We start from the raw sequence: 12,164 nt of genomic DNA, 5'->3' as shown, positions 1-12,164 counted from the left end.
CTATTTTGGCCATTAGGACGCAACGATTTTTTAGGGATTTTCATCTCCACGTTTCAAAAGCCATAACTTTTTTTTTTAATTTTTCTGTCGACGTGGCCGTATGAGGGCTTGTTTTTTGCATGGTGAACTGTAGTTTTTATTTTTGCCATTTTCGGGTTCATAGACTATATTGTAAAACTTTTATACATTTTTCTATGATAGGGAGACAAAATACATCAATTCTGTCTTTGTTTGTGTTTTTTTTTCTCTTTTTACAGATAATAGCGCAGCATAAATGACACAATATATTTTTTCTGCGGGTCGGTACGATTACAGCAATAACAAAATTCTTATTTTTTTGTATTCAGACTTTTCAGCAATAAAAACCTTTTTTTTTGGAAAGGATTTTATTTTCTAAATCGCTACATTCAAAGTCCTATAACTATTTTATTTTGCCATCAATGGAGCTATGTGAGGGCTTGGTTTTTGCGTGACAGTCTTTAGTTTTTATGAGTACCATTTGGGGGTAAATATGGCTTTTTTGATCACTTTTATTGCGTCTCTTGGGAGGCAAAATGAAAAAAACACGCATTTCACCTGTTTTTAAGGATTTTTTTTTTACGCTTTAGGATAAAAAGTGTGTTTGATTGATTGTCTGAATCGTTACGGATATGATGATACTAAATATGGGGGATTTTAATTAACTTTTTTTATAATAATAGAAATAAAAAGCACAAAAAAGGTTGTTTTTAAATATTTTTTAACACTATTTTTATCTTTTTCTTACAATATTTATGTCCCTGTAGGGGACTTCTACCATAACACCTATGATCGCTATAATAAAGCTTTGCAGGATTTCTGTCCTGCAGTGCCTTATCGTTAATGAGCGTTCATAGGCAATCATAGGCGATCATAGACAATGGCAAAGCGGGACGCCTGTATCAGCAATGGCAACCAGTCAGCCCTCCACGATTACATTGCGGGGGTTTGATGACGTTAGAGCTACATAGATCGCGGCATGTAGTAAGGGGTTAACAGCGGGGGTCGCTGTCCCGATGCACCCCTGCTGTTGCTATTGGTGACAGCTGGCATCCTGCTGCCGGTTAACGCGGGCGCACTTCTGATCTCACGCTATCCGCAGGGCTTAAATGTACATCCTGTTGCGTTAAGTACCCCGCAGGCAAGATGTACAGTTATGCCCTGTGGTGTAAAAGGGTTAAAAGAATTTTTAAAAGTAAATAAAACCTTTAAAAAATGTTTTTTTTCTTCACCAGACTTCCATTTAATTGATGAAATTAAGACAAAATTCTTAAAGACAACCCCTCTAAGTCATTGGATATAATAGGCGCCCTACATATCATGCACCTGCCCATAACCACCAGCACCTATGCCAAATAGCACTGTATATTTTGCCACCCACCCTGTTTGGAGATGGTATCTCGTCATCTAACGAACCTGAGATACGGTAACCATGGATGTGTATTAATATATTTTCATAACACTATTACTTTGGCACCAAATAATTAAATAGTAAGAGTATGGAATATATCACAGCAGGGGCCTTAATTATGAGAGTAGGCAGCAGAAGTCCATTATACTGCAATTACTACAGTGATAATAGTTTGTGACTAAGCCGGTGCCGTAATTAAACTTCACGTATGAAGAGCGGGATGGAAAAATGGTAAAAAAAAAATAATAATCTTTGGTGTTTTTGAAGTTCTTAAGTTCAGCCAACTAAATACCTGATCAATGTGGAATCTGACCCTGGCGAGTCAATGGATTCCGTCTGTTTGAGGTGTCTTAGGAGCTGCAGAATGCGCTTAACCCCAGCGGTCTCCTCGTGTCTCGCCATATGAACCAAAGGATATATACACTATAAACAAATCCGATTAATACCGGAATATCACAGAGGTTCACTGATGGTCAGGGGGATTGACAGCCCAGAAACAACATTTCACAGCTTTCGTGGAACATAGTGTTACATCGGAGCTCAACGCAAAACGCCTGTTCCAGACCGGACAGCTGTACACGCAATATACTAGCATGGAGAACACAAAATATTAATGATGGAACCAAAAAGGGGGGGCAATGGGTAAACTGACCCAAAGGGCAGCCTCAAAATTTGCGCCCGTAATGTAAAGAAAAATAGAACCCATTGGTGGGTTCAATGGTTCCTTCCCTTTTTTTTTCCACGCGCATGACGAGAGTGGGGGAAAAAACGCGACGTCTTCTATTTTTATGTGCAATTGCACACCAAAGGCCCCCGTCTGCCTGAAATCGAGGACAGAACGAGGGTTATACTATACCACCTGGGCCTACTAGGTCAGCTGTTCCGCTTACTAAGTAGGCTGTCCCTACTACTCCAACATGGCGCTGCTGGGACCACGCCCATGTGAGCAGTTCCTGGCAGAGCAATAAAGTACGCAATGGCCTGTGATCGTGCACCCTGCAGAGCACATATACATCATGTGATAACAAGCTCATATACACTTACGCCCGTGTGAGGCCACCATAAGGTCGGCTTCACTCGGGCATATTTGCACCAAAGGTCCCCGTAGAAATCAATGGCAGTACGCAAATGTGTATGGAGATGCATGAAACACTGTGTAATTGCGCTGGGAAAAGAACACATCTGGAATTAATTAGCCATTTCAATCATTGTGTTTATTTGCAGCGCAACCAAACATGCCTTGTGGGGGCAAAAAGTACAGTAAAATCCCCCAATGTGAGAGCAAAAAAACACCATTATTTATTCGGCAAAAACGCAACGCTCAGGCACACGTCAACGCGCTGACGCTCATGTGAAGCTGGCCTGGCTAAGGGTGATGAGACCCTATGCAAAAGTGGAGAACTCTTCCTGATAAAGGAGACCCCAGATCAGGAACCTTGGGCAACCCAGAGGTTGGCATCACACGGGCAAGAGAATCGCGTTAGATTTGTGCAGTACGAGGCACAAATCTCACACAAATTTGAACCCCATTATTTTAAATGGAGTCATACACATGAACGATGTTTTCCTACATGGCACCGCGATGCAATACTACGCGGAAAACAAATTGCGGCAGGTTCAATATTGATGCGATGCGAGGTCTCCAATTGAAAACAATGGGAGAAACTCTGCGATCCTCCGTCGCATCCTTGGGGAAGTCACATAGTGGGGAGCGCGATATGGGGGCGGGATTCACGGCCCATATCACGCTTGTCCATGTGAAGTTAGCCTGACTCTCCCTAGTTGGAAAACAGTGAAAATGTTCCTTCACACAGACGTATTTGCGTGCATAAAATTAGAACACACAATACTCAAAGAATAGAACCCATTGATGTCAATGGGTATATCCAGAGGCGTAACATGAAGCTATCGGGCCCCAGTGCAAAGTCTGCAACTATAAATTACCCAACTATAAAGCTTAATTGATAGTATTGGTTTGCAATATGGGGAAGAGAGACTTTATGGTTCCCCTTTTAGATAGTGAGGGTTCAAAAAAGGTATAAAAAAGTGGTCAATACATTGGGGCTTCATTCCACGAGGAGCGTATATCAGCCAACGTTTTCATAACCAGCCGATATATGCTAACATCTGGGACGTAAAAGCTCGAAAGCGAGCACACAAAACTAATGTTTGTGCGCCCGTTCAGACGGCATGGGCCCCGGCGCATATACGAGGCTGCCATGTCATTGAGCCTTCCCCTCCCCTTCCCCTCACCATCACCTCTTCTCTCCTCCACATCAGCTGATTGCAATGGAAGGGGCGGATCTAAGCACAGCCTTGTCCCGCCTTCTCCCATTGCAGGCTGCGGACAAGGGGCAGGGAGGGGACGGGAGCTTAGCTCTGCCCCGTCCCTCCCATTCCCATTGGAATCAGCTGGAGGGAAGGAGAGAAGGAGGGAGTTTATTAGTCACGCTACTAAACTCCTTCCCACCTCCTTTCTCCGGCCGCTGTCATTGGCTCCCATAGGAGCCCATGCAGCGTCTGACGTATTACGGCCTAAAAGATAGTTCCAGGACTATCTTTTGGGCCCGACGTGAAAACGCCCGGCGCTATATTGGCCGGCTGGATGGTTTTATGTCACGGGAATACGACCATGTGATCTGATGCATTGGAATTTAATGTATCAGATCACAGCGTATATCAGCCGACCGTGAAAACGGTGGGCTGATATACGCTCATGGGAAAAAGGCCTAAGGGACATGTTTTCTTTGTCTGGTACTTTATTATTATGTCACAGCAAGGCAGGGTTTGGTGACCGTTCCCACCTCTTTTAGACATGTTTGTATTACATGCCCCCTGCTAGTGTAGTTATGTAGGCATTAAACCGATGACGTGTTTTGGTTAATTACATAACAGGTTAGGATTTATTCAATGAAGTCTTGGTCTACTTTATTGGTCCCCACTTTACCAACCATTTAAAGGGGTTGTCCCGCGGCAGCAAGTGGGTCTATACACTTCTGTATGGCCATATTAATGCACTTTGTAATGTACATTGTGCATTAATTATGAGCCATACAGAAGTTATAAAAAGTTTTATACTTACCTGCTCCGTTGCTAGCGTCCTCGTTTCCATGGAGCCGACTAATTTTCGCCCTCCGATGGCCAAATTAGCCGCGCTTGCGCAGTCCAGGTCTTCTCCTGTTCTCTATGGGGCTCCGTGTAGCTCCGTGTAGCTCCGCCCCGTCACGTGCCGATTCCAGCCAATCAGGAGGCTGGAATCGGCAATGGACCGCACAGAAGAGCTGCGGTCCACGGAGGAAGAGGTTCCCGGCGGCCATCTTCACCGGTAAGTATAGAAGTCACCGGAGCGCGGGGATTAAGGTAAGCGCTCCGGTAAGCTTTCTTTAGGTCCCTGCATCGGGGTTGTCTCGCGCCGAACGGGGAGGGGGGGGGGGGGTTGAAAAAAAAAAACCCCGTTTTGGCGCGGGACAACCCCTTTAAGTCTTCTGGTCTTTTATTATGTTTTGTGCAATTGTGGTTTATATTAAAAATGAGCAGTGTACTCCGATTGGATGTTAACTCACTGTAGTAGATTTTTTTGTATAATTTATGGTGGCTTTTGGGCAAATTATACATAAATTGGTTAGGACAGGGAGGCCATGTCCCCTCCTGACAAGTCGCACCCTTCTTCTTTAAATTGGAACGAGTACCATCAATTTTAAAAAGTTGCTATTTTTCTTCCAGGTATGGTTTATGCCAAAGTTTGCCCAAATTTTATATTACCTCTGCCTTGGTAAATCTCAGTATTTTACCCATTAGCAGCCTATGAAGGAAAGTATTTTAAGCCTTTACAAAGTCTATACAAGAACAAGCTTTCTAAATTTCCATAAGAATGGGTATCATTACAATTCATGGAACGTACTACAGACCATAGTAGAATAGATTCTATTCTTTGTCTGGGTCTTTTTTCTCTTATTATGCCTATTCTTGCTTACTACATTATTGTTAAGATTTCCACTGCAATCCCAGAGCACAATGGGAAGTGCTGTCAAAGAAACATGACCATTTCAACCTGCAAAGCATTTACGATGGTCAAGGTAGGTTCAGTTTTGTCAATCAATTAAACTCGAATTCCCAATGCATAAAGTTCAGCAAAAGTATTCCATTCATGAAAAAAGGTAATTGCACAAAGAAAAATGTCAGAAAGATTTGGCGGTCCCCAAAGAAAAGCGCCAGGACTTGACACATGTGACATAAGTTATATTTTCCTCTGATTGTACATTGTTATTGTGATTTATGTTTTCTCGCCTCTTTAATGCAGTGTGTGCAGAGCATGCTGATACATTGTGACTTATGTAACATTTTGGTTGAATATCTTTAGCCTTAGTGGTTTGTTTCTTAACTTCAAAATAGCTATTATTTTCATCAGGAGTGCTGAATCTTGACTTTTTTTCTCAACTATGTGACATTCGGGACCCATAGTATTGAAGGTACGTATACTTAAAGTTGAACTGCGGGTTAAGACGGTTATGGGTCCTTACAACATATTTTGTAGAACAGGTTGTTCTCTCTATAGAGGAAATATTCTATCATTACTCTTCTCTCCTAGTTAGAGATGAGCAAGCTGAACCTTTAGAACCTGAATTTGGGTCAAACAAACCTCAGCCAGTCTGTTACTGTTGACGTAGCTCAATGGTTAGCACTCTTGCCTTATAGTGTTGGGGGTCTTGGGTTTAAATCTTACCAAGAACAATATCTGCATGGAGTTGGAAAGCTCAACTGAGGTGTTGCCTCTGGTCGGATTTGAACCTGGAACTCAAGCACTGCAAGGCAGCAGTGTTAATCAGTGAACCACCATGCTTAGTCCTTCACTGGGTGAAGGGGGGAAAAAAAGAGAACATTCAAATGCCATATCAAAATGTTACTGCTTCTTCTTTCTTCCTCACTGTCCTTCATCCTTCTCCTTCCTCCTCAAGAAGAGGAAGAAGATATTTTCCACCTCATTCTTTGACTTCTTCTTCTCCTTGTTCCTCTCCTCTTGCTTCCCTGCCGGAATAAGCAGGAGGAGAAGAAAGGTCAAGAAGCTTGGTGGCTCAGTGGCTAGCACTGTTGCCTTGCAGCGCTGGGTCCTAGGTTAAAATCTGACTAACAGTGCAATCTAAAGAGCTACATCCATTGACAAAGTACCACCACAATCATTCCTGAGCTCTTAGTGTTCAATACTAGTTTTAGGGGGTTTTAGGAACTATGGTTCGGATCAGACTGAATTCAACTTCTTGGCAACATATGGCAAGCCAGCCAAGGCAATCTTTCCTCTTGGCTCAATATAATCCAAGATGAATGGCTTGAAAAGACCAGATTTTGCAATACTCTGTAGGTGATATCTATTCTTTATGTGTCTTTTCTGGCCACCCAGTGATAGTGATCTGACTTGAGAGGGTTATGGCCAATGTGTTATCTCAATGGAGAGGGGCGGGGAAACGAGAGGAGAGAAATCTCCTGCACTTCCCCACCCCCCTGCTGGCTGCTCCATGAGCGAAACAGCTCTGCTAGCTCCCGTGCAGGAGCACAGGAGCGAGAAAACACAGGGACGAGTGTGGGGCATCGTTTGCCTAATATTCGTCCCATGTAAATGGGCCTTAACTCCTATACAACTGAATTAGAATTAAATAGGTTGTCCAGGACCTTTACTATTGATGATGACTTATCCTCAGGCTAGGTCATCAACAGTTGATTGGTGGGGGTCTGCAGGTCAGCATTCCTGCAAATCATCTAAATTACAGGCTTGCTGTTGGTGTGAACAGTGCTGGAAGCAGATAGTGATGTCAACATTGCATTGGGCCAGTTTTGTGCTACAGGCACAGCTCCCATTGAATTTCAGAAAACAACCTAGTACATGTGTTACATAAGCAGTGTAGCATACTGCATTACACTGTTACTGTACCTCCCATCCATTTCTATAGGAGTTATAGAAACAGAGTGTAATAGTGAGTTCAGGTGTGTCCATTACCCTGGCCAGCGGTGAACAAGAATGGGGTTGGGGGCGGGGGTGCCCTACGTATGAGGTGAGTTGAGCATTCTGCCTCAGGCAGCACCCTTTCCCTACTGCAGAGGGGTGGCAATTTAGCTGCAGCCTGCTGCAACTGAGCAGGACACCAACTTTGGCCCACTGATCCTCTATGGCACAGTGCGTAGTTTATTGTATCCCCATCCTTTAAACATAGATTCTACCAATAGCAACAATGCTGGAAGCCACACCTATCTCTGCACTACTGCCTGGCACCTTCTGTATGATGTAGGCGGTGCAATGATGCAATCACATCACATGCCTCGTTCTGCAGGACATCAGGCAGAAGAGGCCCAGTGATGGATGGGATGCACTGTGGGACCATGGAGGAGGTGAATTATTTGTTTTACTACAGGGACATTATGACTATTGTTACTACTGCAGTGGAACATTGTGGCTATTACTACTACAGGGAGATATTGGGGCTATCTATTACTACAGTTGGATATTTTGACTATTTATTACTACAGGGGAATATTACAGCTATTTATTATTATGGGAGACAGTATGACTATTTTTTTTACTCCAGTGGGACATTATGGCTATTTATTACTACAGGAGATACTATGGCTATTTATTACTGTAGGGGACAGTATGGCTATTCCTTACTAGAGTGGCGCAGTATGGCTCCTTATTTACTACAAGGGACATTATGACTATTACTACAGCAGAAATTATGATTATTTATAACTGCAGAGAAATAGTATGGCTCCCTATTTACTACAGGGGTGAGTGTGGATCACTGTTCATGTACAGGAGGACAGTGTGGCTTGTTATTCATTACTCAGCAGGCCCTGTGAGTTGCACTGATATACAGTGCTCAGGGAAAATTATATGTATTACTATAGTTTACCTTAATATAGGGATTATGGATGTGAAAAATCAAAAAAACAAAGGCAACTGTGTAACAACCTCTGAAGAGACCAATTGTGCCCAGGAGAAGTTGTCATGTTGGTCTGGACTGGAAGGAGAAAAAAAACAATAATAATTAGAAACTATGTTATGTGTGAGTCACAATGTCATTGTTTATTCTGCCACAGGCTATCTATGATAAGTCCTGCAGTCACTATATGGTCTGTAGAGTGATGATGGGTAGAAGCATTCTTGATTGTGAAGTGACAACTCTCATCATACTTTACCATTATTTAGGTCACACTAGGAAGTATAAACTTAAATATCAGGAGCTGACTTGACTGTACAGTTCATCAGTTTATTGATCTTGCTTCTGGTGCTGTATTCATGTACTGAGCTTTGTTCTGGTCCCATATTTATGAACTAAGCTTGCTTCTGGGGCAGCAATTCTGTCAGTACTGTACTGACCGAGACTTCCTCTCACACACTTGCTGTCTTGCATAGAGCTGCTCCAAATAGCTGTTTTCAAAAGTTTCGTTTGGCTGGTTCACCAGATTTCAACAAAAATTTCAGTTCCAATCCATGTACTGATGAATGGTAGCTTAATGGTTAGCACTGCGGCTTTGTAGTGTGGGGGTCCCAAGTTCAAATCTGACCAAGGACAGCAATCTGTGGAAAATCCACATATTGTCTTTAGTCCGCTTTGAACCTAGTTCTCTATCAGTGAGCCACAATGCATCTCCCTGTAAAAGAGATGTTGTCCTTGGTCAGATTTGAACCTACCACTATGTTCCTTGTTCCGTCCGGAGGAGGAGAACATGAAACTCCCATGCAGATGTTGCACCAAATCAAAGGCAACAGTGCTAACCGTGGAGCCAACAAGCCTCTTTATCCTTCTTGCCTCAAAGCAAGAGGAGGAGAAGAGGCTGAGGAAGCAGTCAGCTGGAACGGTGTAATGCGTTGCCAACTGTGTTCCTGTCTTTGTATTTCTTCTGTTTCTAATAAATATGGGTGCTGAGAGAAGGTCAGTGCCCTGTTACAGATTTTGTATTTTGGACCTACTGGTCTAATCATTTCTGTGTTCGATGGATAAGTGGTAAATCTCACTCCATATATTCAATTGTCTGTATTGTGTTTAACAGATATTGCCATCTTTATTGAATTACAGTATAATTCTCTTCTTAATGTAACGGTTCAGTCATACAAAGTATCCATACACTGTATGGCTAAACAGTTACATTTTATAGGTTATTTTGTATCTTACAGATGTAGCAAAATTTTAACTTAAAGGAGTTGTCCGGCCACACAGGGTAAACATTTTTATAATGCTGCTGCTTCCCTTTCAGTAAGGATAGTAACACACAGCATACAGGGGTTCAAACCGGCCGGCAGATCAGCTGCAATGTCAGTTTCTTACCTTAGAATCTGATCTTCACTGCAGCTTTCAAAGATGGCGCCTCTGTGCTGCCTTCCCACAATGCTCTGCGCTCTCCCTCTTCTGTGTGCGCGCTCCCGATGGCAGTAAGAGGCATGAAAAAGCAGGATTTCATGGCCTCCCTCAGCTCAGGTCCTAGCCCCGCCCACGACACGCCCACCTCTATTGAACTGCTCTACAGTCTCTCCCCGCCCAGGCCCCGCCCCCTGCTGCATACTATACTCAGAGGGGTTGTAGCCAGGGGACACTTATACACTCATGGTTCCGGATAAAATCCTGGCATGAATGTATAGTGAATGGAGAGGGGCTGGGGAGAGCCGAGAGAGAACTCTCCTGCAGCCCCCCACTGCAAGGCTACCTACTGCCCCCCCACCCTGCTAAAGTAAAGTAATACAAAACATTTCCCCACACACACATGCCCTCATAGTGCCCCTCCCACAGCGACCCTCCCCCTCACAATGCCCCCCCCCCCCGACTTCTGTCAGCCGGGTCCCTGCACACACACACACATCACTGCACCCCCCCCCCTTGCACACATCCATCCATCCATCCATCTCTCCCTCTCCACCCCCCCCCCCCGCGAGAGCCCGCCCCTCCACTCATTCTTACCTTGGAGATGAAGAGCCAGAGCAGCCACGCCTCCCCTGCAGGCAGAACTGAGCTTCCCAGCGGCTGAAGTTCTTCTGCACATGCGCAGAGCTGTGCTGGAGAAGCGTGTCCCCGTCGTCCCGACAAGAAGAGGACAAGAGACTTGTCGGAACCCATGGCAACCGAGGAGCAACACAGGGGGGGGCATCCCAAAAGGTAAGTGAATAACTTCTGTTTGCCTAATTTACAATGCACAATGTATATTACAAAGTGCATTGTAATGGGCAAACAGAAGTAATGAGACCTAATGTTTATGGCCGGACAACCCCTTTAACTTCTAACACATCGTGATAACTTTCTGTGTCACAGTTTATTTGCCATTTAATAGCTTTACAATGGCTTTTTGTTGCAATAAGATAAGATAGCAATATGTGTTCACAATCAAGTTAAATTTTGCCGCATCCGTAGGTTTAGGTTTGGCCACATACTCTTATGTCATTAGTCAAACTTCCACAGTTCGTAAATGCTATATCATACGTCAAAACCAAGGAGGCGCTGTTTTAATGGCTGTTTTTTTCGTGACAAGTCAAACTGCATCACGTTTTCATACATCGAAGTCTCCAGAAGAAGCTAAAGACAACATAATTAGTGGCCTGGCAGAGGATGGACATTGTACCGCATCACAGTTATCAAGATGTGCTATTTTAATGAGAAGGAATACATGAACAGACAGGCAATCGCTCGCTCGCTATCTCACTTCTTGGCTTGTTTTTATGGAACGCGGAGTAATCAAAGTTGACATTGGACTAAATCTAGCTTCTAACATTTATGCACATTTCTTAGACTTATACAGAAAGTCCTACAGCCAGATAATACGCAAAATATCACTTATTGCGGCACCGCCAGGCCTTTATTGTGCTTCCATTGAATAGAGTTATAGAAACAAGGAGCCCAAAAAGTTATTGATCGGCTATTGTTTATACAACGCCATCACTCACGATGCTTCCTGCGCTTAGAGGGGCTGACTGGTAAAAAAAAAAGACAATGGGGGAATTTATCATGAGGGGAACTTTTGATGACACTTTTCGAATAGCATTTTTTTCTCTTCTTGAGTTTACAGTTTGACAAATGTATCGAATGTTGATAAAATTATCACATTTTTCATCCCCCAACGGTGGAGTTCAATGCAGGTCGGGAGGCTAGCCCGCTCCATATATGGTAGGTCTGGATTGTCTTTGACAGCTGACCCCTGTCCACAGTAGTCTGAGATAACTCTGATTGCAAATGTTAACCCTTTAATCCCTTAATGATGCGGCCCCTTTTTCTTTTTCCATTTTCGTTTTTTTCCTCCCCCCTTCTAAAAAATCGTAACTCCTTTATTTATCCATCGGCGTCGCTGTATGAGGGCTTGTTTTTTGTGGGACGAGTTGTATTTTTCAATGGTGCTATTTAAAGTACCATATAATATACTGAAAAACTTGCCTGGATTAGGCTTTTTTTGGTCTGCAGTCCTCAACAAAAAAATTGTCTCAAAAGTTATCAAAAGTTATAAAGAGTCATATGCCCCCCGCCTGGCATTAAGAAAAATGACAGGTCACCCCACAAAAAAAAAACAAGCCCTCATTCAACTCTATCGACAGAGCAAATAAAGAAGTAATTTGTTTTTCATTAAGTAGCACTAGACTGAAAAAAAACGTCATAAATTTGGTGATGCCATTATCACATGGAGCTACGGAATAAGGGCTTATTTACACAAGCATTAGAGTTGAGCAAACATACTCTGCCGAGCTTGATGCACATTCGAGTATTAGAGA

General features: G+C 43.3%; 1 protein-coding gene across 1 annotated transcript in view; it reads left to right on the top strand.

The window, feature by feature from the left end:
• Positions 1–12,164, top strand: part of CNTN5 (contactin 5) — an 802,468-nt gene that overhangs the window by 22,779 nt on the left and 767,525 nt on the right. The window lies entirely within an intron of this gene.

The sequence above is a fragment of the Eleutherodactylus coqui genome, chromosome 1 (genome assembly GCF_035609145.1).
Source record: "Eleutherodactylus coqui strain aEleCoq1 chromosome 1, aEleCoq1.hap1, whole genome shotgun sequence".
Classification (NCBI taxonomy): domain Eukaryota; kingdom Metazoa; phylum Chordata; class Amphibia; order Anura; family Eleutherodactylidae; genus Eleutherodactylus; species Eleutherodactylus coqui.
The sequence above is the reverse complement of the archived record's forward strand: the minus strand, read 5'-3'. Positions and strand labels throughout refer to the sequence as shown.